Genomic DNA, 26123 nt, shown 5'->3' on the forward strand with positions numbered 1-26123 from the left:
CCTTCCAATTATTTCTGGAATGAGCATGGACTGGAACGCCAGGTGTATGGTGAGATATGATAAAATCCCTAGCATATTTTTAACCACATTTTTCAGTTTCCAATGCAATTAGTCTTGCTGTGAGTGCTGTAAAAAGACCCCAGCATAGAAGGGAGCCCACACAGAGGCAGGCCACTGAAGGCTGAAGAGGGTCCTGCTCAACCCGCCTCTTTAGGAGTGCCATTGGAAGAGGATACGGAGGCACGGAAGGCTGAGAATACAGGTGGGGGAGATTAGGAGCCGTTTGCAAGGAGGGGAGCTTGTACCCAGAAACGGGTACTAACTACACTCGCAGTCTAAAGCCTGAAAAATGCTTTCTGGCCCCGCAGCTGGACTTGGGTGACAGCAGCAGTGGCCCCAGACCTCACAGGGTCACACTCCCAACCCGGAATGCTCCTAATTTCTTGTCTCCGCTACCTGTGGTGGGGCTAGGAGAAGAGGGAGAAGCAAAGCAGAGATGATCTACTTTGAACTGAAGGGGATGTTAGAGGGCTCAAAAAAGGATCACGTGTGTTCCCTGGACAATAGCACACGTCAGTGTTCCGGTAAGGCTTGCCTGGCCTTTGCCTGTCAGAGTTGGGATGCTGCGTTGCTGCAGGATAAGGGGGTCCCTCAGGCAGAGGTGGGGCCGGTACTACCGCTTTGCGCAAAAGCTTCGGGCACCTCCTTCGAGCCGGAATCGAACCAGCGGCCTAAGGATGTCCACACGTGTTCTATCTACAGTCCTCCGCTCTACCAGCTGAGCTATCGAAGGGTGCAGAGCGTAGCTGTTAAGGATGTTTCAAGAAATGCGGAAGGTCAAGGCATCCCACCATTTTGGGTCTCAGATGCCTTCTCTTGATTTGGAACCCACCTACGCAGGCACACGCCGCCAGAACGCGCCTTTCCTGGCGGAATAAATACTCTGCGCTCTGTTTCCGCTGGCATTGGTCGCAGCTGAGCATCCTTCGGTGGGGATTTTAAAGATCCCTGGGGCCCCTCCCTGTGGCCTCAACGACTCCACGCCCACCTGTACCTGTGCGACGACAGCTCTGGGAGGGGGCCCAAGCAGGTGGGAGTGTCCGGGCGAGTGGCATAATGGGTGTGAGGAGTTGTAATGGAGGAGGGAGGTGAACCCCGAACAGTCACTGGGCGGGAGGCTGCCAACCGCTCCGGTCCTGCGGAGGTCCTCAAACCCGGGCCCCTCTCAGAGCCTTGCTTCCTCCAAGGCACGGTCTGCACCGCCCCCCCCCCCCCCCCCCCCGCCACCGGCTTAACAAGCGAGGACTATTTTCCTCAATGAGGTTTGCTGGCAGGTGAGGGAGAAAGGATATGGCGCCAGGCAGGGAACACAGGCTCGACGCCTGGCCAAAGCTGATGCCCGTCGTGGCCAGGGGGGACTTCTGCGCCCCCTCTGCCCGCCCGCGTATCCTGATCCACCTGCCTACGGCGACCGCTTCGAGTGGGTCAAAGTTATACCAGCGTCTAGAGAAGTAGCGGGATGAGGCAGGAGCAGAGACCATAGGTGTCCTGGTTGCTGCTGCTTGCCCTGGATCAAGTCTTTGGTTAAGCTTTCAGGACCCACCAAACAGCCTCTCGTCTCTTTACCAGCCTCACCGAAAACATCTTCTGTTGACCGAGTTTGAAAGCCCCCACATGACTGGTTCTCAGTCAGGGATCTCCGTGGACCATGGTCAATTCCTCTCTCAAACCGCTGACTTCGGTCAGTCCAGCCCAACAGGGTAAGGATCAGCTCCGAGTTCCTTCCGACTCGGTTGTGCGGGTCACCAAAACTCCCGGTCCTCCTGCACCACGCCCCCAAAAGCATCTAAGTCTGATTCCAAAAGGCCCTGAGCTTCGACAGCCATTAAGGGAAGAACAACCAATAGGGCTGAGGTTCCATCTTTTGTCCCTTTGTGCTGATATTTGTAGACGGTGGTGTTCAAGCTGCGGTGTCTGTGTGGCTAAGCTTTCCATACACTTGTCTGAGCCCACGGCATGCCCTGGTGGCCCACAGGAGACTGAAGAGGCTACTGCACCACCCCTCTCCTAAGGAATGTTGTCAGAGAGGGATAGTAGGCAGGAAAGGGGGAGGCTACAGGGGGAGAACAGGGGCAGCGTGCAAGGAGGGGAAACGCAGTCTACACTTGGAGTTCAGATTGGAAAGTGCCTTATGGCTCCGGGGTTAGGCAAGGGTGATCATGGCAGGGACTCCTGGGCCTCAAGAGCCACATTCCCAATCCGAGATGCACCTGGCTTCTTCCCCACCCCCACCCCACCCCCAATTTCAACTGCACAATATGTCCCTGGCATTTTAATTGAAGAACCAAGGCTGAGACCAAGGACCCTCCCTGGAATTCTTCTCCGTACCCACAGTCCCCTCCAGCCCCAAAGTGAAGGGACTCCTTGTATACTGCACTCCTCACTTCCTCCTTCAGGCTTAATGATGTGAACACTGCGTTCTCTTCCTGGGGCTCCTGCAACTCAGTCCAGAGGGCCTAGTGCAAAAGGGATCCTGCTGCTGAGACCTACACCTCCAGTGGCCTGCATGAGCAATGAAGTTGTGTATTCTTTCAAGATGGGAGCTGCAGTCCATGCCAAGCTTGCACAGCGTGCAGCCCCTCGGCCCAAACAGCTGCGCCACTCCTAGCCCTCTGGAGACACTTGGAGTGAGCTCTTTCCAGGCGTTCACATTCACTTGCTCTAGCTCTCTGACATAGCACTCACCGCCAGAAGTTGCAGGGGATTCACACAACTGGTTTCCCCAACACTGAACTGCATGAGCCTCCCTCAGCAGGAGCCACAACCCTCTTGGGCAGCTAGAGGAGACATGCAGGCCTGTCTAAGGTGAGGCCTGCCCAAGGCTACGCCTGCAACGAACATGACAGGCAACTTGAAGGAGTTACTGGATGTCCTCTTGGAAGCCATCAATGCCACCTTTAGCCCTCCTATGTTAACCTCGTGAGTCAGTCAGCTTCAATGTAGATGCCAAATTCCCAAAGACTTGGGTGTCTCAGGGTGGCGTATCTGTCCACAGGTGTATTAATCATGGAAGGGGTAAGAATTTTCTTTGCATATTGGTAGACATATAAGGCTTCTAGACATGTATAGACATGACAGAGATAGGACCAGAGATAGGGAGACAGACAGAATTTTCAGAACGGTTGCCATGGTTTTTGATGACCAATATGCCTGTCACCCTCCAGAGTTACACCACGGATAGCTAGTTGTCCCACGGGATGGAAAAGACTACTCAATGGTGAGCAAAGTGGTGGTGCCAACAGGTGTAGGGGTTAAGAGCTTGGCTGCTAACCAAAAAAGGTCAGCAGTTCAAATCCAGCAGCTTCTCCTTGGAAACCCTATTGGGGCCGTTCTACTCTGTCCTATAGGCGCCATGAGCTGGAATCCATGGCAAGCAGTTTGGTTTTTTATCGGTTGCTGAGAGAGTGGATGGGCACCCGAAGTTTGTAGGTGGTTTCGCTGTGCTATAAGAAAGAATCAAGACTACCACTATGTAAACCAAAGAGTACGTTTGGGGGGCACAAAGAAGGATCAGGTATATTTCCTGGGACTGCCAGCACACATCAACGTTCCAGGAAGGCTTCGCCCGATTTTTGCCTATCAGAGCCGGGATGCTGCGTTGCTGCAGAGCAAGGGGGTCTTCAGGCAGAGGAGAGGTGGGGCTTGATCTGCACTCAGGTTATGCAAAAGCATCCGACACCTCCTTCGAGCCGGAATCGAACCAGCGACCTAAGGATGTCCACAAGCATCTTATCTACAGTCCTCCGCTCTACCAGCTGAGCTATCGAAGGGTGCACGCTGCCATAACTGGGGATATTTGTTTCCAGAAAGGCGGAAAGCGAAGTCATGCGACCGCTTTGAGTCAGAGATGCCTTCCATTGGTTGGAACCCACCTTTGGAGAGACGCCAGCACCGGTCGCCAGAGGGCGCCTTTCCCGGCGAAGCAGATATTCGGCACCCGGTTTCCGCTGGCGTTCGCAGCAGGGCACCCCTCGAGGGCTCTTTTAAAGATCTAGGGTCCTTCCCTGTGGCTTCATTGCCCTCACCCCCAGCGGTACTCGTGCAGATGATAGGCCGGGGGTGGGGGTGGGGGCGCGGAGGGAGACAGCGGATGGGAGGGTCCCTGAGACTGCTGCGGGGACGGACCGTAGAGGAAAAAGAACCAAAATGGCCACTGGACAGAGCGGCTGCAAACCGCACCAGTTCTGTAAAACCAAAAACCAAATCCACCGCTGTGGAGTTGATTCCAATTCATAGCAACCCTATTGGACAGATTAGAACTGTCCCAGAAGGTCCCAAGGCTGTGATCTTTACTGAAGCCGACTACCACCTGTCTCTCCCGCGGAGCGGCTGATAGGTTCGAACTGCCTGCCTTTCGGTTAGCAGCCGAGGACTTTAACCACTGGGCCACCAGAGCTCCTTGAAACAAACAAAAAACAAACCCATTGCCGTAGAATCGATTCCGACTCATAGCGAGCGGCTACCTAGAGGCCCCAAACCCGCACTGCCTCGCGGAGCCTTGCTTCCCCCGGTACTGGTCTGGCCCCTCCCTCCTACTGGCTTTGAACCGCGTGGGCTCAGGTTTCCACAAAGATGCTTGAGGGCAGGTGAGGAAGAATGAATACGGCGCCGGGCAGGTACCCACTTTAAAAGCCTGTCCGAGGCTGGTGACTGTAGCGGGCAGCGAGGGCTTCCGTACCCTCATCTGCCAGCCCGGGGATCCTGAATCATTTGATAGAGGCGGCGGTTCCGTCCAGGTTCTGAGAAGAGACGATGCAAGGACAGAGACCACAGGTGTGCAGTACGCTCTCAATCTTTCAGAACCCACCAGGCGTATCACGCTCACAGACCGATATCCCAATGGCTTGACTAGCCCTACCTAAGCGACCTGAGGTCAACCGAGTTTGACGCCCCTTCCCCTTACTCTCCCACTCTGTCCCCCACCTGACTGGTTGTCAGGAGGACCTCCGTTGTCCAGGGGCTCTTCCTCCTGCTGCATTCCTCCCGCTCCAGTGGGAAGGGTGAGTGCAGGGGTCCTTCCTAAGCAAGGCCCCCAAATGCAACCAAGCACGGTTCCAAAAGGACCTGGGGCCTGGACTTCCCATCAGGGGAGAATAGCCAATAAAGGGCTGACATTGCATCTTCTGATCCTGTGCTCTGGACTCTGCAGACCGTGGTGTTCAAGGCTCGGGTGTCTGCGTGGCTGCAGAGCTTTACAGTCCTCTCCATGGTCACCTGTCTGTGCCCACGGCCATATCTCCTGGTCCACAGGAGGCTGAAGAGGCTTCTGCACAACCTGGCACCTTAGGAGTGCTGTCTGAGAGTGAGGTAGAGGTGGGGAAGGCTGAGACCAGAGGTGGGAGACCAGGGGTAGTTTTCTAGGATGAGAAAACACATTCCAGAACCCAGTCTCCACTTGGAGTCCGAAATCAGAAAAGCTCTTTCTGGCTCAGTGGTTGGGCATGGCTACTGAGGCAGGTGCCCCAGGGCCTCAGAGGACCACACTCCCAGCCAGTGATGCTCCTGGCTTCTTCTTCCTCCACCTTCCAACTGACAACACTTCTCTGGCATTTTCATTGGAATCATCTCCCTGTTTTCTTCTCAGCACCCACAGCCCATTCCAGTGCTAAGATAAAGGGGCTCTTTATACAATGTGCAGCCCACTGCCTGCTCCAGGCTCACTGATGAGAATTCTGAATCTTCCTCCTGGGCATTCCTGCAACTCAGCCCTGAGGACACAGTGCAAAAGGGAGCTAGGCCTAACTGGGCCAGTGGCCTGCAAAAGCAGGAGAAGTTGCGTGCCCTTTGCCACATGGAAGCTGAAGTCCATGCCATGCCTTGGTAGCACCCAACCCTTGTTCCCCACCATCTGCTTCCTAACCCTGGAGACACTTGGAGCAGCCCTTCCCAAACCTGCACGTTTGCTTCTTCTTAACCTTTTCCTGTCAGAGTCTGGAAGCTGGATTGCCGCAGAGCGAGGGGGTCGTCAGGCAGAGGAAGAGAAGGGGCTAGACGTGCACTGAGGTTTATGCAAAAGCATCAGGCACCTCCTTCGAGCCGGAATCGAACCAGCGACCTAAGGATGTCTACACATGTTCTGTCTACAGTCCTCCGCTCTACCAGCTGAGCTATCGAAGGGCCCATACTACCACAGCTAGGGATATTTCTTTCCAGAAAAGCGGAAGGCGAAATCATCCAACCGCTTTGAGTCCCAGATGCCATCGCTTGGTTGGAACCCACCTTTGGGGAGACGCCGGTAAGAATCTCCAGAGCGCGACCGTCCTGGCGGAGCAGACGATCTGCACTCGGTTTCCGCGGGCGTTTGGTCCCAGCGGGGCACCCTTAAATGGGTACTTTAAAGACCTAGGGCCCTTCCCTGTGGCATCATTGACCTCACCTCCACCTGTACTCGTGCAGATGGACAACTCTGGGGGGAGGGGGTTGGCGACAGCGGGTGGGAGGGTCTCTGAGGCTGGTGTGGGGAAGGGCTGTGGAGGAAAAAGCAGCAGAACGGCCACTGGGCAGAGTGACTGCAAACCGCACCAGTGCTGTAAACCAAAGATTCACCGCTGTGGAGCTGATTCCGACTCATAGCGACCCTACTGGAGAGATTAGAACTGCCCCCATAAGGTCGCAAGACTCTGATCTTTACAAAAGGCAACTGGCACATGTCTCTCCTGCGGAGTGGATACGAGGTTCGAACTGTCTACCTTTCTCTTAGCAGCTGAGTTCCTTAACCACTGAGCCACCAGGGGTGCTTAAAACAAACAAAAAAGAAATCTATTGCTGTCAAGTGGATTCCAACTCACAGCGACCAGGGCTCCCAAGAGGCTGCAAACGGCACCTCACTGCACCTCGTCGCAGAGCCTTGCTTCCCTGGCGCTAGTGTGGGCCCTCCCCCCTACCCACTTTCACCTACATGGTCTCGGCTTTTCACAAATAGGCTTGCCGACAAGTGAGGAAGAATGAATACGGCATCGGGCAGGTACCCATGCTAGAAGCCTGTCCGAGGCTGGTGTCCATCTTGGGCAGGTGAGGGCTTCCATGCCCTCACCTGCCCACCTGCGGACCCTGAATCATTTGATAGAGGTGGCTGCTCGGTCAAGGTTATGCGGGGAGACCCGGCAGGGACAGAGGCCATAGGTGTCCGAGTTGCTCTCAGGCTTTGAAAACCCACCAGGTGTATCACGCCCACAGACCTCTATCCCAATGGCTTGACTAGTCACACCGAAGAGACCTAAGGTCAAACAAGTTTGGCAGCCCCCCCTTCTACAGGCCCCTCTGTCCCTCCCCCCATGACAGGTTGTCAAGAGGACCTCCTTTGTTCAGGGATGCTTCCTCCTGCTGCTCTCTGTCCACCCCAGTGGGAAGGGTGAGCACAGGGGTCCTTCCTAAGCAAGGCCCCCAAATGCACCCAAGCAAAGTTCCGAAGGGGGCTGGGGCCTGGACTTCCCATCAGGGAAGAATAGCCAATAAAGAGCTGACTTACATCTTCTGATCCTGTGCTCTGGACTCTGCAGATCGTGATGTTCAAGGCTGGGGTGTCTATGTGGCTGCAGGGCTTTACAGTCCTCTCCACGGTCACCTGTCTGTGCCCATGGCCATATCTCCTGGTCCACAGGAGATTGAAGAGCCCTCTGCACAACCTATCCCCTTAGGAATGCTGTCTGAGAGTGACGTAGAGGTGGGGAAGGTTGGGACCAGAGGTGGGAGACCAGGGGTAGTTTTCTAGGATGGGAAAGCACGTTCCAGAACCCAGTCTCCACTTGGAGTCCAGAATCAGAAAAGCTCTTTCTGGCTCAGTGGTTGGGCATGGCTACTGAGGCAGGTGTCCCATGGCCTCAGAGGACCACACTCCCAGCCAGTGATGCTCCTGGCTTCTTCTTCCTCCACCTTCCAACTGCACAACACTTCTCTGGCATTTTCATAGGAATCATCTCTCTCTTTTCTTCTCAGCACCCACAGCCCCTTCCAGCCCCAAGGTGATGCTGCTCCTTATACAATGTGTAGCCACTTCCTTTCCAGGCTCGAGGATGAGGATGCTGGATCTTCCTCCTGGGCATTCGTGCAACTCAGCCCTGAGGGCACAATGCAAAAGGGAGTTAGGCCTAACTCGGGCAGTGGCATGGGGAAGCAGTTGAACTGTGTGCCCTTTGCCACATGGGAGCTAAAGTCCATCCCATGTCCATACCGTGGCACCCAACCTTTGTTCCCCGCCATCTGTCTCCTAACCCTGGAGACACATAGAGCAGCTCTTTCCAGGCCTGCATATTTGCTTCTTCTCGCTCTCTGGCAGCACTTGACACCAGAAGTTGCAGGTGAATCACAGCAGCTCATTTCCCCAGCAATGAACAGCATGTGAGGAGTCCTTGAGCCTCCTCCAGCAGGAGCCACAACTGTCCTGGGCAGCTAGAGGAGGCACACAGACAGGCACTTCTAAGGTGAGGCCTGCCCAAGGCCACACCTGCAACACATGATGACAGGCAAGTTGAAGGAGTTACGGGATGTCTTCTTGGAGGCCATCAATGCCACCTTTAGCCTTCCGGTGTTATGCTTATGTCTCGGTCGGCTTCAATGCGGATACCAAATTGACAAAGACTTGAGTTTCTCAGGGTGGCACATCTGTCCACAAGTGTATTGCTCAGGGGAGGAATGAGCATTTTCTGTGTGTACTGGGAGATATATAAGGCAGATAGACATTCAGAGCCATTTATAGACAGGGAGCTCTGTTGGCAGGGTGGTTAAGAGATGGACTGCTAACCAATATGTTGGCAATTTGAATCCATCAGCTGCTCCTTGGAAACACTATGGAACAGTCTACCCTATGCTGTAGGATTGCTATGAGTCGGAATATACTTGGTGGCAGTGGGCTTGTAAGTTTTTGTTTTTATAGACTTGAGGGAGAGAGGACCAAAAATAGGGAGACAGAGACAGAGAGTAAGAGTGTTCTCAGGACAGTTGCCATGGTTTTCGATGACCATTATGCCCATCAGTTCCCAGAGTCACACCATGGGTAGGTAGTTGGTCCACTGGATGAAAAAGACTCCTCAATGGTGAGCAAAGTGCTGGTGCCAACTGTTTTGGGGAGCTGTGTGAGAAAGTGGAAGGGCACAGGAAGTTTGTAGGTGGTTGTGCTGTGCTATAAGGAAGAAACAGAGTGCCACTGTTTGAGCTGAAGAGTATGTTTGAAGGGTGCAAAGAAGGATCAGGTATGTTCCCCGGGACAGCCAATACACATCTTTGTTCCAAGAAGACTTGCCTGGCTTTTACCTGTCAGAGTCTGGATGCTGCGTTGCTGCAGGGCTGGGTTTGGGGGGGCTCATCAGGCAGAGGAGAGGTGGGGCTAGATGTGCACTGAGGTTTGTGCAAAAGTGTTAGGCATCTCCTTCGAGCCGGAATCGAACCAGCGACCTAAGGATGTCCACACTGTCCTGTCTACAGTCCTCTGCTCTACCAGCTGAGCTATCGAAGGGTGCACTCTGCCACAACTGGGGATATTTCTTTCAAGAAATGTGGGAGGCCAAGTCACTCCACTGTTTTGGGTCCTAAAAGCCTTCATTTGGTTGCAATCTACCTTTGGAGAGATGCCAGCACATGTCACCAGGGGGCTCCTTTTCTGGCAGAGCAGATATTCTGAGCTAGGTTTCCGCTGAAGTTTGTTCGCAAAGGGTCACCCCTCAATGGCTATTTTAAAGATCTGGGGCCCTTCCCTGCAGCTTCATTGACCTGACCCTACCTGTACTCATGCAGATGACAATCCTGGGGGGTGGGGAGCAAGTGGGAGGCTCTGCAAGATGGGTTTGGGGAGGAGTGGTAGAGGAAAAAGAACCAGGATGGCCATTGGGCGGGGGCCACAAACCACACCGGTCATGTAAACTAAAAACCAAACTCACTGCTGTCGAGTTGATTCCTACTCATGGCGTAGAACAGCCCCATAAGGTTGCAAGACTGTGATCTTTACAGAAGCCTACTGCCACATGTCTCTCCTGCAGAGTGGGTAGTAGGTTCGAACTGCCTACCTTTCACTTAGCAACCAAGTTCCTTAACCACTGCACCACCACGGCTCCTGAAAACAAACAAAACACAAATCCATTGCTGTGGAGTCGATTCTGACTCACAGCGACCAGGACTCCCATGAGGCCTCAAACAGGCACCGCCTCTCAGAGCCTTGCTTCCCCCAGTACTAGTGTGGGCCCTCCCCCTACCCACTTTCACCGACGTGGGCTCAGCTTTTCACAACTAGGCTTGCTGGCAAGTCAGGAAGACTGAATGCAGTGCCGGGCAGGGTACCCGGCTCGACACCTCTCTGAAGCTGGCCTGTCTTTGGCAGTGAGGGCTTCCATGCCCTCACCTGCCCATACGCAGATCCTGAATCATTTTATAAAGGCAGCCGCTCTCTTAAGGTTATGCAGCGAGAGGACACAGGGTCCGAGGCCATAGGTGTCCAGGTTGCTCTCAGGCTTTGAAAACCTACCAGGTGTATCATACTCACAGACCACTATTCCAATGGCTTGACTAGCCACACCAAAGTGACCTCAGGTCAACTGAGTTTGATGACCCCATCCCCTTCCGGGTCCCCCAAGTGACTGGTTGTCAGGAGGACCTTGGTCGTCTAGGGACGCTTCCTCCTGCTGCCCTCCTTCCTGCTCCAGTGGGAAGGGTGAGCACAGGGGTCATTCCTAAGGCAGGCCTCTAAATGCACCCAAACATGTTTTCCAAGGGGCCTGGGGCCTGGACTTCCCATCAGGCGATAATAGCCAATAAAGGGCTGAGGTTGCATTTTCTGTTCCTGTGTGCTGGGCTCTGCAGGCGGTGAGATTCAAGACTGGGGTCTCTGCATAGCTGCAGAGCTTTACAATCCTCTCCAAGGTCACCTGTCTGTGCCCACGGCCATGTCTCCTGGTCCACAGAAGGCTGAAGAGGCTTCCGGACAAACCGTCTCCTTAGGAGTGCTGTCTGAGAGCGAGGTAGAGGCAGGCAAGGCTGGGACTGGAGGTGGGAGACCAGGGACAGTTTTCCAGGATGGGAAACACATTCAGGAACCCAGTCTCTACTTGGAGTCCAGAATCAGAAAAGCTCTTTCTGGCTCAGTGGTTGGGCATGGCTACTGAGGCAGGTGCCCCAGGGCCTCAGAGGACCACACTCCCAGCCAGTGATGCTCCTGGCCTCTTCTTCCTCCACCTTCCAACTGCACAACACTTCTCTGGCATTTTCATTGGAATCATCTCTCTGTTTTCTTCTCAGCACCCACAGCCCCTTCCAGCCTGAAGGTGATGCTGCTCCTTGTATAATGTACAGCCCACTTCCTTTCCAGGCTCACTGATGAGGATGCTGGATCTTCCTCCTGGGCATCCCTGCAACTCATCTCTGAGGGCACAACGCCAAAGGGAGCTAGGTCTAACTGGGCCAGTGGCATGGGGAAGCAGTTGAAGCTGTGTGACCTTTGCCATGTGGGAACTGTAGTCCATGCCATGCTTTGGTAGCACCCAACTCTTGTTCCCCACCATCTACCTTCTAACCCTGGAGACACTTGGAGCAGCTCTTTCCAAGCCTGGCTGTTTGCTTCTTCTTGCTCTCTGGGAGCTCTTGACACCAAAAGTTGCAGGGGATCACAGCAGCTGATTTCCCCAACACTGAACAGCATGTGAGGAATCTTTGAGCCTCCTGCAGCAGGAGCCACAACTGTCCTGGGCAGCTAGAGGAGACACACAGGCGCTTTCTGAGGTGAGGCCTGCCCGAGGCCACACCTGCAACACACAATGACAAGCAAGTTGAAGGAATTACTGGATATTCTCTTGGAGGCCGTCAATGCCACCTTTAGCCCTCCCATGTTAGCCTCACGTCACAGTTAGCCTCAATGCAGATGTCAAATTGGCGAAGACTTGAGTTTTTCAGAGTGGCATACATGTCCACAAGTGTACTAATCATGGGGGGGATGAGCGTTTTCTGTGTGCACTGGTAGACATATAAGGCAGATGGACATTTATAGTCATTTAGAGACTCTAATCTCTGGTGGCACAGTGGAAACGCTATGGTGCAGCCTACCCTGTGCTATAGGATCCTTATGAGTCAGAATCTACTTGTCGACAATGGACTTGGATTTTTTTTTTTTTCGTTTTTATAGACATGAGGGAGAGAGGACCAGAAATACAGAGACAGACAGTAAGAGAGTTTTAGAATGATTGCGATGGTTTTCAGTGATCATTATACCTGTCAGCCTCCAAAGTTACACCACGGGTAGCTAGGTGGGCCACCAGGTGGAAAAGACCCCTCAATGGTGAGCAAAGAGCTGGTGCCAGCACAGTGGTTAAGAGCTTGGCTGCTAACCAAAAAAGGTCAGCAGTTCAAATCCATCAGCTGCTTCTTAGAAACCCTTTAGAACAGTTCTAGTCTGTGGTACAGGGCTGCTACGAACCGGTATAGACTCCACAACGGATTTGTTTTTTTATGGGTGTCTGAGAGAGTGAAAGGGCACCAGAAGTTTGTAGGTGGTGGTACTGGGCTATAAGCCACAACCAAGAGAGCCACTATTTGAGCCGAACAGTATGTTCGGAGGGCACAAAGAAGGATCAGGTATGTTCCCTGGGACATCCAGCACACATCAGTGTTCCAGGAAGGCTTGCTGGTTTTTGCCTGTCAGAGTTGGGATGCTGCGTTGCTGGAGAGCAAGGGGGTCCTCAGGCAGAGGAGAGGTGGGACTAGACATGCGCTGAGGTTTATGTAAAAGCATCAGGCACCTCCTTCGAGCCGGAATCGAACCAGCGACCTAAGGATGTCCACACTTGTGCTGTCTACAGTCCTCCGCTCTACCAGCTGAGCTATCGAAGGGTGCGGTCTGCCACAACTGGGAATATTTGTTTCAAGGAATGCAGGAGGCCAAGTCACCCCACGGTTTTGGGTCCCAAAAGCCTTCACTTGGTTGGAATCCACATTTGGAGACACGCAAGCACTTGTCGCCAGAGCGCTCCTTTCCTGGAGAAGCAGATATTCTGCACTCGGTTTCCGGTGGCGTTTGTTCGCAGCGGGGCACCCCTCGGTGGCTGTTTTAAAGATCTAGGGTCCTTCCCTGTGGCTTCATTGACCTCACCCCCACCGGTACTCTTGCAGATGACAGGCCGGCGTCGGGGGGGGGGGGCGGTGGGGAAGGGGCGACAGCGAGTGGGGGAGTGAGAACCCGAGACTGGTGTGGGGAAGGACGGTGGAGGAAAAAGAACCGAAACGGTCACGGGCAGAGCTGCTGCAAACCGCACCAGTGCTGTAAACCAAAAACGAATCCCACCGCTGTGGAGTTGATTCCGACTCATAGCGACCCTACTGGAGAGATTAGAACTGTCCCAGAAGATCTCAAGGCTGTGAATTTACGGAAGCCGACTACCTGCGGAGCTGGTGGTAGTTCGAACTGCCTCCCTTTCAGTTAGCAGCTGAGGACTTTAACCACTGGGCCACCAGGGCTCCTTGAAACAAACAAAAAACAAACCCATTGCTTGGAATCGATTCCGACTCATAGCGACCAGAGCTCCCTAGAGGCCCCAAACCCGCACTGCCTCGCGGGGCCTTGCTTCCCCAGGTACTGGTCTGGCCCCTCCCTCCTACCAGCTTTGAAGGACTTGGCCTCAGTTTTCCACAACGAGGCTTGCTGGCAGGTGAAGAAGAATGAATACGGCGCCGGGCAGGTGCCCATGCTCGACGCCTGTCCGAGGCTGGTGCCCGTCGTGGGCAGCGAGGGCATCCGTGCCCTCATCTGCCAGCCCAAAGATCCTGAATCATTTGATAGAGGCGGCAGCTCGGTCAAGGTTTTGTGGCGAGAGGAGGCAGGGACAGCAGCCATAGGTGCCTGGGATGCTGTCAGGCTTTCAGAATTCACCAGGTGTCTCACGCCCACAGACCGCTATCCCAATGGCTTGACCAGCTACCTGGAAGCGATGTCAGGTCAACCGAGCTTGATGCCCCCCTCCCCAGTTCCCTACCCTATCGCCCCCCCCCGCAAGGCCCACTTGACTGGTTGTCAGGAGGACCTCCGTTGTCCACGGGTGCTTCCTCCTGCTGCTCTCTGTCCTGCCCCAGTGGGAAAGGAGAACGCAGGGGTCCTTCCTAAGCCAGACTCCCAAATGCACGCATGCATGGTATGGAAGGGGCCTGGGGCCTGGACTTCCCGTCAGGGGAGAAGGGCCAATAAATGGCCGACATTGCATCTTCTGATCCTGTGCTCTGGACTCTGCAGACCATGACGTTCAAGGCTAGGGTGTCTGTGTGGCTGCAGAGCTTTGCAGTCCTCTCCAAGGTCACCTGTCTGTGCCCATGGCCATGTCTCCTGGTACACAGGAGACTGAAGAGGCCTCTGCATGACCTATCCCCTTACGATTGCTGTCTGAGAATGAGGTAAGGGCAGAGAAGCCTGGGCCAGAGGTAGGAGACCAGGGGCAGTTTTCCAGGATGGGAAAGCACGTTTGGGAACCCAGTCTCCACTTGCAGCCCAGAAACAAAAAAGTCCTTACTGGCTCAGTGATTGGGCATGGCAACCAAGGCAGGTGCCCCAGGGCCTCAGAGGACCACACTCCCAGCCAGTGATGCTCCTGGCTTCTTCTTCCTCCACCTTCCAACTGACAACACTTCTCTGGCATTTTCATTGGAATCATCTCTCTGTTTTCTTCTCTGCAGCCACAGCCCCTTCCAGCCCCAAGGTGATGCTGCTCCTTATATAATGTACAGCCCACTTCCTCTCCAGGCTCACTGATGAGGGTGCTGAATCTTCCTCCTGGGCATTCGTGCAACTCAGCCCTGAGGGCACAATGCAAAAGGGAGCTAGGCCTAACTGGGCCAGTGGCATGGGGAAGCAGTTGAAGCTATGTGACCTTTGCCATGTGGGAACTGTAGTCCATGCCATGCTTTGGTAGCACCCAACCCTTGTTCCCCACCATCTACCTCCTAACCCTGGAGACACTTGGAGCAGCTCTTTCCAGGCGAGCATGTTTGATTCTCTTCACTCTCTGGCAGCTCTTGACACCAGAAGTTGCAGGGGATCACAGCAGCTGATTTCCCCAACACTGAACAGCATGTGAGGAATCTCTGAGCCTCCTGCAGCAGGAGCCGCAACTCTCCTGGGCAGCTAGAGGAGGCACACAGGCACTTTCTGAGGTGAGGCCCGCCCGAGGCCACACCTGCAACACACAATGACAGGCCAGTTGAAGGAGTTACTGGATATTCTCTTGGAGGCTGTCAATGCCACCTCTAGCCCTCCTGTGTTATTCTTGTGTCACAGTCAGCTTCAATGCAGATGCCAAACTGGCAAAGACTTGAGTTTCTCAGGGTGGTACATCTGTCCACAAGTGTATTAATCATGGAGGGATGAACGTTTTCTGTGTGTACTGGGAGACTTATAAGGCAGATAGACATTCATAGCCATTTATAGACACGGAGCTCTGTTGGCAGGGTGGTTAAGAGATGGACTGCTAATCAGTATGTTGGCAATTTGAATCCACCAGCCACTCTTTGGAAATACTATGGAGAAGTCTAACCTCTGCTATAGGATCACTATGAGTCGGAATCTGCTGGACAGCAATGGGCTTGGATTTTGGGGGGATTTATAGACATGAGGGAGAGAGAACCAGAAATAGGGAGACAGAGACAGAGAATAAGAGTGCTTTCAGGACGGTTGCCATGGTTTTTGGTGACCATTGTGCGTATCAGCCTCCAGAGTTACACCACCAGTCGCTGGTTGGTCCACCGGAGGGATAAGTCTCAGTGGTGAGCAAAGTGCTGGTGCCAGCTGTTTTGGGGAGCTGTGTGAGAAAGTGGAAGGGCACAGGAGGTTTGCAGGTTGTTGTGCTGTGCTATAAGAAAGAAGCAGAGTGCGACTGTTTGAGCTGAAGAGTAAGTTTGGAGGGCACAAAGAAGGATCAAGTGCGTTCCCTGGGACAGCCGGGAACCCAAGGAAGGCTTGCCTGGCTTTTACCTGTCCGAGTCGGGATGCTGCACTGCTGCAGGGCTAGGGGGTCTTCAGGTAAAGGGGGTGGGGCTAGACGTGCACTGAGGCTTATGCAAAAGGGTCGGGCACTTCCTTCGAGCCGGAATTGAACCAGCGACCTAAGGATGTCCACGCTTGTCCTGTCTACAGTCCTCCGCTCTACCAGCTGAGCTATCGAAGGGTGCACAGTACTCCCAATGGAGATATTTCTTTCAAGAAATGCGAAAGGCCAAGTCACCCCACCGTTTTGGGTCCCAGAAGCCTTCACTTGGTTGGAATCCACATTTGGAGACACGCAAGCACTTGTCGCCAGAGGGCGCCTTTCTTGGCAGAGCAGATACTGTGCGCTAGGTTTCTGAGGGCGTTGGTTCTCAGCGGGGCACCCCTCGAAGGCTATTTTAAAGATCTGGTGCCCTTCCCGGTAGCTGCATTTACCTCACCTCACCTGTACTCCTTCAGATGATTCTCCTGGAAGGGCAGAGGGTGGGGGAACAGGTGGGAGGGTCGCCTAGATGGGTTCGGTTAGGGGAGGTGGAGGAAAAAGAACCAGAAAGGCCAGTGGGCGGGGGTTGCACCGGTCCTGTACACCGAAAATTAAATCCATGGCAAAATCAAATCCATCGCTGTCGAGTGGATTCCGATTCATAGCGTAGAACTGCCCCATAAGGTCGCAAAGGTGTGGTTTTTACAGAAGTCAACTGTCCCGCGGAGCGGCTTGTAGTTTCGAACTGTCTAACTTTCGGTTAGCAGCCGAGTTCCTTAACCACTGCCCCACCATGGCTCCTTAAAACAAACAAAGAATAAATCCACTGCTGTCGAGTGGATTCCTATTCACAGCGACCAGGGCTCCCAAGAGGCCCCAAACCCGCACCGCATCGCAGAGCCTTGCTTCACCCAGGCACTGGTGTGGGTCCTCCCTACAACAGCTTTGACCGACGTGGCCTCGGTTTTCCACAACGAGGCTTGTTGGCAAGTGAGGAGGAATGAACACAGCGCCGAGTAGGGTACCCACTCTCAACCCCTGTCCGAGGCTGGTGCCGGTAGCGGGTAGCCAGGGCTTCCGTGCCCTCACCTGCCCTCCCGCGGATGCTGAATGATAAAGGCGGCTGCTCCGTCGAGGTTATGAGGCGAGACGAGGCAGGGACAGAGGCCATAGGTGTCCGGATTGCTCTCAGGCTTTGAAAACCCACCAGGTGTATCACGCTCACAGACCACTATCCTAATGGCTTGACAGCCACACCGAACAGACCTAAGGTCAACCGAGTTTGACAACTGCCCCCCTACGTCCCCCAAGTGACTGGTTGTCAGGAGGACCTCCAGTTGTCCAGGGCCACTTCCTCTGCTGCCCTCCTCCTGCTCCAGTGGGAAGGGTGAGTGCAGGGGTCCTTCCTAAGCAAGGCCCCCAAATGCAACCAAGCACGGTTCCAAAGGGGACTGGGCCTGGACTTCCCATCAGGGGAGAATAGCCAATAAAGGGCTGACATTGCATCTCCTGATCCTGTGCTCTGGACTCTGCAGACCATGAAGTTCAAGGCTGGGGTGTCTGCATGGCTGCAGAGCTTTATAGTCCTCTCCAAGGTCACCTGTCTGTGCCCATGGCCATGTCTCCTGGTCCACAGGAGGCTGAAGAGGCTTCTGGACAAACCATCTCCTTAGGAGTGCAGTCTGAGAGTGAGGTAGAGGTGGGGAAGGCTGGGACCAGAGGTGGGAGAACAGGTGCAGTTTTCCAGGATGGGAAATCACATTCCGGAACCCAGTCTCCACTTGGAGTCCAGAATCAGAAAAGCTCTTTCTGGCTCAGTGATTGGGCATGGCTACTGAGGCAGGTGCCCCAGGGCCTCAGAGGACCACACTCCCAGCCAGTGATGCTCCTGGCTTCTTCTTCCTCCACCTTCCAACTGCACAACACTTCTTTGGTGTTTTCTTTGGATTCAACTCCCTGTTTTCTTCTCTGCACCCACAGCCCCTTCCAGCCCCAAGGTGAAGCTGCTTTCTTATATCATGAACAGCCCACTGCCTGCTCCAGGCTGCTGCATCTTCCTGGGCATTTTAACTCAGCCCCGAGGGCACAATGCAAAAGGGAGTTTGGCCTAACTTGGCCAGTGGCATGGGGAAGCAGGTGAAGCTGTGTGCCCTTTGCCACATGGGAGCTGGAGTCCATGCCATGCTTCAGTAGCACCCAAACCTTGTTCCCCACCATCTACCTCCTAAGCCTGGAGACACTCAAAGAAGCTCTTTTCAGGCCTGCAGATTTGCTTCGTCTTGCTGCCTGGGAGCACTTGCCCCCAGAAGTTGCAAGGGAACCACTGCAGCTGGTTCCCCCAGCATAGAACAGCATATGGGGAATTGTCACTCCTCCAGGAAAAGCCACAACTCTCCAGCACTGCCAGAGACGGAGTGCAGGCACCTGTAAGGTGAGACCTGCTTGAGGCCACACCTGTACCCTCACACTGACAGGCAACTTGAAGGAGCCACTGGATGTCCTTTGGTGACCATCAATGCCGACTGATAGCTCTTCTGTGTTGTCCTCTTGACATGGGAGCGTCAGTGCAGGTGCTGAGTTGCAGACACATTAAGTTTCTCAGGGTGGCAGATCTGTCTTCAAGTGGATTAATGGTAAGAGTTTCTGAGTGTATTGACAGACATATAGAAATTTACAGACATAGGAGGGAGAGAGTCAAAACACAGGGAGGCAAAGATAGAGGGAGAGGGAGTGGAAAGGAGGGATGGAGAGAGAGTGGGAGGGAGGGAGGAAGGTAGAGAAGGAGGGATGGAAAGAGCTACAGAGAGAGAGAGAGAATAAGAGAGATTTTAGTCAGTATCCCATGGTTTTTCTGGACCAGTATGCCTGCCCTTCTCCAAAGTCATATGGTGGGTAGCCAGTTTGTCCACCTGGATGTAAAAGAATTTGTCAGTGGTGAGCAAAACGCTGATGCCAGGATGGTCATGAGCTGTATTAGAATCACAGCAAAACTTACAGGTCGTTTATGGTTATGTCTGGAGAGCAGGAAGAACGATCAGATGTGTCCCCTGGGCCCTACAGCTCCTCCCTTCCAGGAAGACTTGCCTGGCTTTTGTCTGTCAGAGTGAGGATGCTGCGTTGCTACAGAGACGGGCGGGGCAGCAGGCGGCGGAAAGGTGGGGCTAGACCCGCACTGTAGTTTGTGCAAAAGCACCTCGCACCTCCTTCGAGCCGGAATCGAACCAGCGACCTAAGGATGCCCACGCGTGTCCTGTCTACAGTCCTCCGCTCTACCAGCTGAGCTATCGAAGGGTGCGCACTGTTTCAACTGGGGATATTTCTTTCAAGAAATACTGGCGTCCAAGTCACTGGCCTGCTTTGGGTCACAGGTGCCTTTGGTTGGTTAGAACCCACCTTTGGAGAGACTCCTGCTCCGTCGCCAGAGCGCGCCTTTCCTGTTGCAACAAATCTGCTCTCGGTGGCCTCTGACATCTGGTTGCAGCGGTGCACGCCGAGTGGGGATTACGAAGATTTTTGGGAATCTTTCATGTGGGCTTATCGACCCCACTCCCATCTGTACAGGTGCGGATGACACCTCTCGGGGGGGGCCCCGGCAGCCGGGAGAAGGGTCCCGGAGAGTGGCAAGATGATTCTGGAGAGGATTTGTGGAGGAAAGAAGATCCAGATTGGGCACTGGGCTGGCTGCTGCAAACCGCACCCGTCCTACAGTTGCCCTAAACCTCTCACAACCTTACTTCTCCCAGGTCCAAACGTGGCCCCTCTCACCTACCCGCTTTGACCACGTGGGCTCAGTTTTACAAAATGAGGCTTGCTGGCAAGTGAGAAAGAAAGGATATAGTGCTGGGCACTGAGGCCTGTAGAGGCCATTGAGGGCTTGGTGCCTTTTTCTAACTGCCCATGCACCCTGAATCATAGGCTAGAGGTGGCCGCTTAATCAAATAGGTTAATCCTATAAGGCTTCCAAGGAAAGTGCCTAAGGTGGAAGGGAGCAGGTGAGGAGAACATAGGTGGCAGGGCTGTGCTCCTTACTTTGGTTGGAGTTCTTTACCAGGCTTTCAAGCACCCACCCCGCGTGTGCTCCCTTGGCTGCTCACCCACTTAGGGAAAGTCTTCCTGTGGCCTGGTCGGTCTTACCAAAACCATCTTTGGCCTACTGATTTTGATGGTCTCATGTGACTGGTCCTCAGTCCTGTACCTCTGTGGATCAGGGTCAGTATCTCTAACCCACCACCTGCTGTGGTCTGTCTGGCCCCAGTGAGGAAAACTCAGCATCAGGATTCATTCAGGGCTCAGTTGTACTGGTCACAAAACCCCCTCGTCCTTCTCCTCCAGGACCCCCAAAAGCACCAAAGCCCCATTTGGAAGGTGCCTGCCCCTCAACATACCCTCATGGAGAATAGGTAATAAAGGACTGATGTGCCATATTCTGTCCCTGTGCACAGGCAGTCGTGTTTATGGCTAGTGTCTCCTCATGGAGGCAGAGCTTTACAGTTCTCCCCAAGGTCACCAGTCTGCACCCACAGGTGTGTTCTCATGGCCCTGGGAGACTAAAGTGCTCATCACATCTCTTTAAGAGTGCCATTTGAGGAGGAGATAGAGGAGAGAAGGCTGAGACTGCAGGGGGAGACCAGGGGTAGCTTTTAAGGACTGGACAGCAGGTGTGGAAACCCAGTCTCACGTGGAGTCCAGAATCAGAAAAGCACTTTTTGGTTCAGGGGTTGGGAATGGGCAACTGAGGCAAGGAACACAGGGCCTCAGGGGACCATATTCCCAGCCCAGGATACTCCTAGCTTTTTCTCCCTGCTACCTTCAACTGCAAAACACATCTCTGTTGTTTTCATTGGAGAGCCAAGGCTGAAAACAAGGGCCCTCCTTGGTGTTCTTCTCTGCACTCACATCTCTCTCCACCCGCAAGGTGAAGCCCACAGGGTTCACTGCAGCTGGTTTCTCCAACACTGAACAGCATGCGACGAATCATTACTCCTCCAGCAAAAGTTACAACCCTCCCAGGCAGCCAGAGCAGACAAGCAGGTCCGAGGTTACACCAGGACCCCCTACGTGACGGGGCCACTGGGTGTCTTTTTGGTGACCTTCAAGGCTGACTGATAGCCTCCCTTGTTGTCTTCCTGGCAAAGTTACCTTTGGTGCAGGTTAAGAACTGGCAGACTTTTGAAGTTTTTCAGGGTGGCAGATCTGTCCACAGGGGATTAATCATGGGGGGGATGAGCACTTTCTGTGTGTATTAATAGACACATAAGACATATAGACATTTAAAGACATACAAGGGAAAGAGGGTGAGACAGGGATATAGAGAGGGCCAGAGAGAGAAAGAATAAGAAAATTTTCAGGAAGGATGCTGTTATGGGTTGAATTATGCCCCCCTCCCCCCCACACACACACAAGAAAAAAATTGTGTTGTAAATTCTACTCTACCTGTGGTTATAATTCCATTTGGGAATTGGGTTTTCTTTGTTATGTTAATGAGGTAGTATTAGTGTAGGGTGCATCTTAATCTCTTTTGAGGTATTAAAGTGCAAGTTACATGTAAGCAAGAAAGCAGATGAGGGGTAAGAGAGATGCCATGCCACCAAGCTCAAGAAACCAAGAAGCTCACCAAGGAGTTAGGGAACAGAAGCTGAAAAAGAGACAAGGGCTTTCTCCCAGAGCCATCAAAGAGAGAAAGCCTTCTCCTAGAGTTGGTTTACTGAATTTGAACTTCTAGCTTCCTAACTATGAGAAAATTAATTTCTGTTTGTTAAAGCCACCCACTCAAGGAATTCCTGTTATAGGAGCGCCAGATAACTAAGACAGATGCTGTGGTTTTCTCTGATTGATACGAATATCAATCTCCTGATTTACACTGTGGGCAGCTATTTTTCCACTGGGATGGAAAAGACTTTTTCCGTGGTAAAGCTGGACAATGAATAAGGAAGACCAAAGAAGAATCGACGCCTTTGATTTGTGGTGTTGGCGGTAAGTATTGAATATATGATGGACTGCCAAAAGAACAAATAAATGTGTCTTGGAAGAAGTACAACCAGAATGCTCCTTAGAAGCAAGAACGACACAACTTCGTCTCACATACTTTGGACGCGTTATCAGTCCTTGGAAAAGGATATCATGCTTGGAGAAGTAGAGGGTCAGTGAAAAAGGGGAGGACCCTCAACGAGATGGCTTGACACAGCGGCTGCAACAATGGGTGCAAGTGTAACAACAATCATGAGCTTGGCACAGGACCGGGCACTGTTTAGTTCTGTTATACACGGGTTGCTATGGGTCGGAACCCACTTGGCTGGCATCTAACAACAACAAACCAAGTCTTGTGGGCCTATTGGGCACTCAGGATCTGTGTGAAAATGAAAGTGAAAGGACCCAGGCATTTGCCGTTGGTGGGTCTGGGCCATATGGTAGAAGCAAAGGGTGACTGTATTGAGCTGAAGGGTATGTTTGCAGAGCAGGAGGGAGGATCGGGTGTGTTTCCTGGGACCACCAGAACACGTCGGTGCTCCAGGAAGTCTTGCCTGGCTTTTAGCTTGTTAGAGTGGGAATGCTGCCTTGTGCAGGGCAGAGTTGGGCAGCAGGTGGAGGAGAGGTGGGGTTAAACTGGCACTGGGGTTTTCACAAAAGCATCAGGCACCTGGAACCAGCCACCCGAGGATGTCCACATGTGTCCTGTCTACTGTCCTCCGCTCTACCAGCTGAACTATCAAAGGGTGCACGCCAGCACAGCTGGGAATATTTCTTTCAAGATATTCCAGAGGCCAAGCTGCCCAACCGCTTTGGGTCCCAGATGTCCTTGGTTGGTGGGAACCCACCTTTGAAGAGACACCAGCCCGCGTGGCCAGAGTGAGCCTTTCCTGGCAGAGCAAACGCACTGTGGGCAGTTGTTGCTGCCACTTGCTCACTGCAAGACATACCCAGGTGGTGATTTTAAAGATCATTTGGGCCCTGTTGACTCCACTCCCACTATACTCTTGCGGATGACAGTCCTGGGAGGGGAACTGAAAGCAGAAGGGGTGTTCCGGAGAGTAGCTAGATAGGTCTGGAGAGGAGTGATGAAGGAAGGAGGGAAACTGAAAGGGCCACTAGGCGGGCAGCTGCAAGCTGCATGTGTCCTGGGGAGGTCCCCAAACTGGTGCAGCCTCTTAGAGCCTTGCTTCTTCCAGGTCCTGGTCTGGCCCCTCGCTCCTACCTGCTTTGGCCGGCGTGGGTTTGCTTTTCCATGCAAAGAGGCTTGCTGCAAGATAGGGAGAATGGATATAGCTCCAGGAAAAGAACTCACACTCAGTGCCTGGCCAAGGATAGTGCCCATCATGGCCAGTGGGTCTTCATTGCCCACATCTGCCCACCTGCGAACCCTGAACCATCAGCCAGAGATTGATAACCATAACCATGACAGCTTCCATGGAAAGACACGTGCTGCAGGAGGAGGCAGAGCAGAGACCGTAGGTGTCCAGGTTTCTCGCAGGCTTTCAGAACCCACCAGACGTGTCACACCCATAGACCTTCCAACTGTGCCTTGACTAGCTACAGTGAAGAGACCTCAGGTTGACCAAGTTTGATATCCCCCATGATCCCAATGTGACAGCTTGTCAGGAGGACCTCAGTTATCCAAAAGCTCTTCCTCCTGCTGCTGTCTGCCCCACTCCCCCGCCCCAGCTGTAGGGTGAGTGCAGGGATTATGCCCCTCCTCCGCCAGAACCACAAAAGCACCCAAACCAGACTCCAATTTGCATCTTCTCTCCCTGTGCATTGGTCTCTGCAGACGGTGGCGTTCAGGGCTGGGGCTTCAGTGCAGGTGCAGAATCACAGACACATGGAGTTTCTCAGGGTGGCAGATCTGTCCACAAGTGGGTTAATCATGGGAATGATGAGAGTTTTCTGGGTGTATTGATAGACATCTAGAAATTTACAGATATAGTGGGGAGAGAGGGCAGGAGACAGAAGAAGTGAAAAGGAAGGACTGAGGGAGGGTGAAAGCAGGTTAGAGAGAGGGAATAAGATAGTTTTCAGGAAGAATGCCATAATTTCCTTGATCTGTATGCCTGTCAGCCTCCAGAATTACACCATGGGTAGCTAGTTTGTCCTCCTAGATGAAAAGAAAGAAAGAAATCCTCAATAATGAGCAAAGTGTTGATGCCAGTTCGCCCGGTCAGGAGTTGGAGCTATACGTGAATCAACGCAGAAAAGTGCAGGTCATTCGCGGGCATGTTTGAAGAGCACAAAGAACGTTGAGATATGTTCCCTGGGACCAATATCACACCTCCGTGTTCCAAGAAGGCTTGCCTTTCCTGACTTTTGCCCGTCGGAGTCGGGGTGCTGCGTTGCAGTGGGCCAGGGTGGGGCGTCAGGCAGCGGAAAGGGGAGGTTAGACGTGGACTGTGGTTTGCGCAAAAGCCTCAACCACTCCTTCGAGCCGGAATCGAACCAGCGACCTAAGGATATCCACGTATGTCCTATCTACAGTCCTCCGCTCTACCAGCTGAGCTATCGAAGGGTGCACACCTAAGTTGATAGAGAAATATCTTCCAAGAAATATTGGCGTCACTGGACTGTTTTGGGTCCCAGATGCCTTTGGTTGATTGAAACCCACCTTTGAAGAGACGCCGGCACAAGTCGCCAGAGCGCGCTTTTCCAGTTGCAACAAATCTGCGTTCCGTGGCTGCTGGTGATTGGTCGCTCCGGTGCATCCGGAGCGGAGATTTTAAAGATGTCTTAAAAAAAAAAAAAAAAAAAAAATTTTTTTTTTTTTTTTGGGCCCTTCACTGTGGCCTCATCGAGCTCACCCCCACCTGTACTCGTGAGACGATAGCCGTAGGGGGCCCAAAAGCGCGTGGTAGGCCCCGGCGAGTGGCGAGATGGGTGTAGGGAGGAGTTGTGGAGGAAAGGAGAACTGGAACTGCCACTGGACGGGCGGCTGGAAACCGCAACCCTCCTGGAGAGGCCCCCCGGCAAACACCGCCTCTCAGAGCCTAGCTTCTCCCAGAGCCAGATCTGACCCCTCCCTCCTGCCCGCTTTTACCGACCGGTGTTCAGTTTTTCACAATGAGGCTTGCTGCAAGGGAGGGGGAAAGTATATAGAGCGCCGGGCGGGCTGGTGCCCCTCTGGATCCGTGAGGGCTTCCATACCTTTTCTGCCTGCACACAGAAGTAGCGGCGGCTTCCTTAACTAGGTCAAGGTTACAGGGACCTCCATGGAAAGACGCCTGAGGGTGGGAGGGGGCAAGTAAGAGAACAAAGCTGTTCGGATTGTGCTGCTTGCTCTGTCTTAGGCCAAGCTTTCAGCACCCACCTGGTGTGTGACTCCACCAGGCTGCTGGCTCACACAGGAAAGTTCACCAGTGGCCTGGTCGCTCACACCCAAGCCTTATTCCTCGTCGGCGTTTGACGCTCCCACGTGACTGGCGGTTACTCTGGGACCTCCGTGGACCAGGATCAATTCCTCTCTCATGCCACCTGCTACTGTCTGTCCCGCCAAGCGAGGATCTGTCAGTGCCGAAGGTCTTTCCTATTCGGTTGTGCTGGTCACCAAAGTTCCCTGGCCCTCCTCACCAGGCCTCCCAAAGCACCAAAGTATGGTTTCAAGGGTCCCTGTCTCTGGATATCCAATCAGGGGAGAAAAATCAGGGGAGAATAGCCAGTAAAAGGCTGAGGTTCCACCTTCTGTCCCTGTGCACTGGTACCTGCCGACAACGTTCAAGGCTGTGGTCTCTGCGCGGCTGAAGAGATTTACAGTCCTTGACAAGTCACCAGTCTGCTACCTGGGTGTGCCCTTATGATCACTAGACACTCAAAGGGCTCCTGCCCAACTCAACCCTTGCTGTCCGGAGAAGGAGATGGAGGCTGGGAAGGAGGAGTCTGCAGGAGGAGACCAGGGGAAGTTTGTAAAGAGGGGAAACCATGTGCCGAACCTCAGTCTTCACTTGGGGCCCGAATTCAGTAAAGCACTTTTTGGCTGCACTATCAGGCATGGACAACTGGGTCAGGGACACCAGGGCCTCAGATAGCCGCATTCCACCCCAGGCTGCTCCTGGCTTCTTCTCCTCTCTACCTTTCAACTGCACAACACGTTTCTGGCATTTTCGTTTGGACAGCCAAGTATGATCAGCTCCCTGACATTCTTATCTGCACTCACAG

At 53.4% G+C, this 26123-nt stretch overlaps 8 non-coding genes across 8 annotated transcripts; all 8 read right to left on the reverse strand.

The window, feature by feature from the left end:
* Positions 1–703: 703 nt before the first annotated feature.
* Positions 704–793, reverse strand: TRNAY-GUA (transfer RNA tyrosine (anticodon GUA)). Its single transcript is given in 2 exon segments — positions 704–739; positions 757–793. It is a non-coding gene; the product is annotated as a tRNA-Tyr (tRNA).
* A 2947-nt stretch (positions 794–3740) lies between these two features.
* On the reverse strand, positions 3741–3830 carry TRNAY-GUA (transfer RNA tyrosine (anticodon GUA)). Its single transcript is given in 2 exon segments — positions 3741–3776; positions 3794–3830. It is a non-coding gene; the product is annotated as a tRNA-Tyr (tRNA).
* A 2257-nt stretch (positions 3831–6087) lies between these two features.
* TRNAY-GUA (transfer RNA tyrosine (anticodon GUA)) lies at positions 6088–6177 on the reverse strand. The gene is given in 2 exon segments: positions 6088–6123; positions 6141–6177. It is a non-coding gene; the product is annotated as a tRNA-Tyr (tRNA).
* A 3245-nt stretch (positions 6178–9422) lies between these two features.
* Positions 9423–9511, reverse strand: TRNAY-GUA (transfer RNA tyrosine (anticodon GUA)). The gene is given in 2 exon segments: positions 9423–9458; positions 9475–9511. It is a non-coding gene; the product is annotated as a tRNA-Tyr (tRNA).
* A 3266-nt stretch (positions 9512–12777) lies between these two features.
* Positions 12778–12867, reverse strand: TRNAY-GUA (transfer RNA tyrosine (anticodon GUA)). The gene is given in 2 exon segments: positions 12778–12813; positions 12831–12867. It is a non-coding gene; the product is annotated as a tRNA-Tyr (tRNA).
* Positions 12868–16094: 3227 nt separating this feature from the next.
* TRNAY-GUA (transfer RNA tyrosine (anticodon GUA)) lies at positions 16095–16184 on the reverse strand. Its single transcript is given in 2 exon segments — positions 16095–16130; positions 16148–16184. It is a non-coding gene; the product is annotated as a tRNA-Tyr (tRNA).
* Positions 16185–19187: 3003 nt separating this feature from the next.
* TRNAY-GUA (transfer RNA tyrosine (anticodon GUA)) lies at positions 19188–19277 on the reverse strand. Its single transcript is given in 2 exon segments — positions 19188–19223; positions 19241–19277. It is a non-coding gene; the product is annotated as a tRNA-Tyr (tRNA).
* A 5116-nt stretch (positions 19278–24393) lies between these two features.
* TRNAY-GUA (transfer RNA tyrosine (anticodon GUA)) lies at positions 24394–24483 on the reverse strand. Its single transcript is given in 2 exon segments — positions 24394–24429; positions 24447–24483. It is a non-coding gene; the product is annotated as a tRNA-Tyr (tRNA).
* Positions 24484–26123: the final 1640 nt, after the last annotated feature.

Source organism: Loxodonta africana, chromosome 10, assembly GCF_030014295.1.
Source record: "Loxodonta africana isolate mLoxAfr1 chromosome 10, mLoxAfr1.hap2, whole genome shotgun sequence".
Lineage (NCBI taxonomy): Eukaryota > Metazoa > Chordata > Mammalia > Proboscidea > Elephantidae > Loxodonta > Loxodonta africana.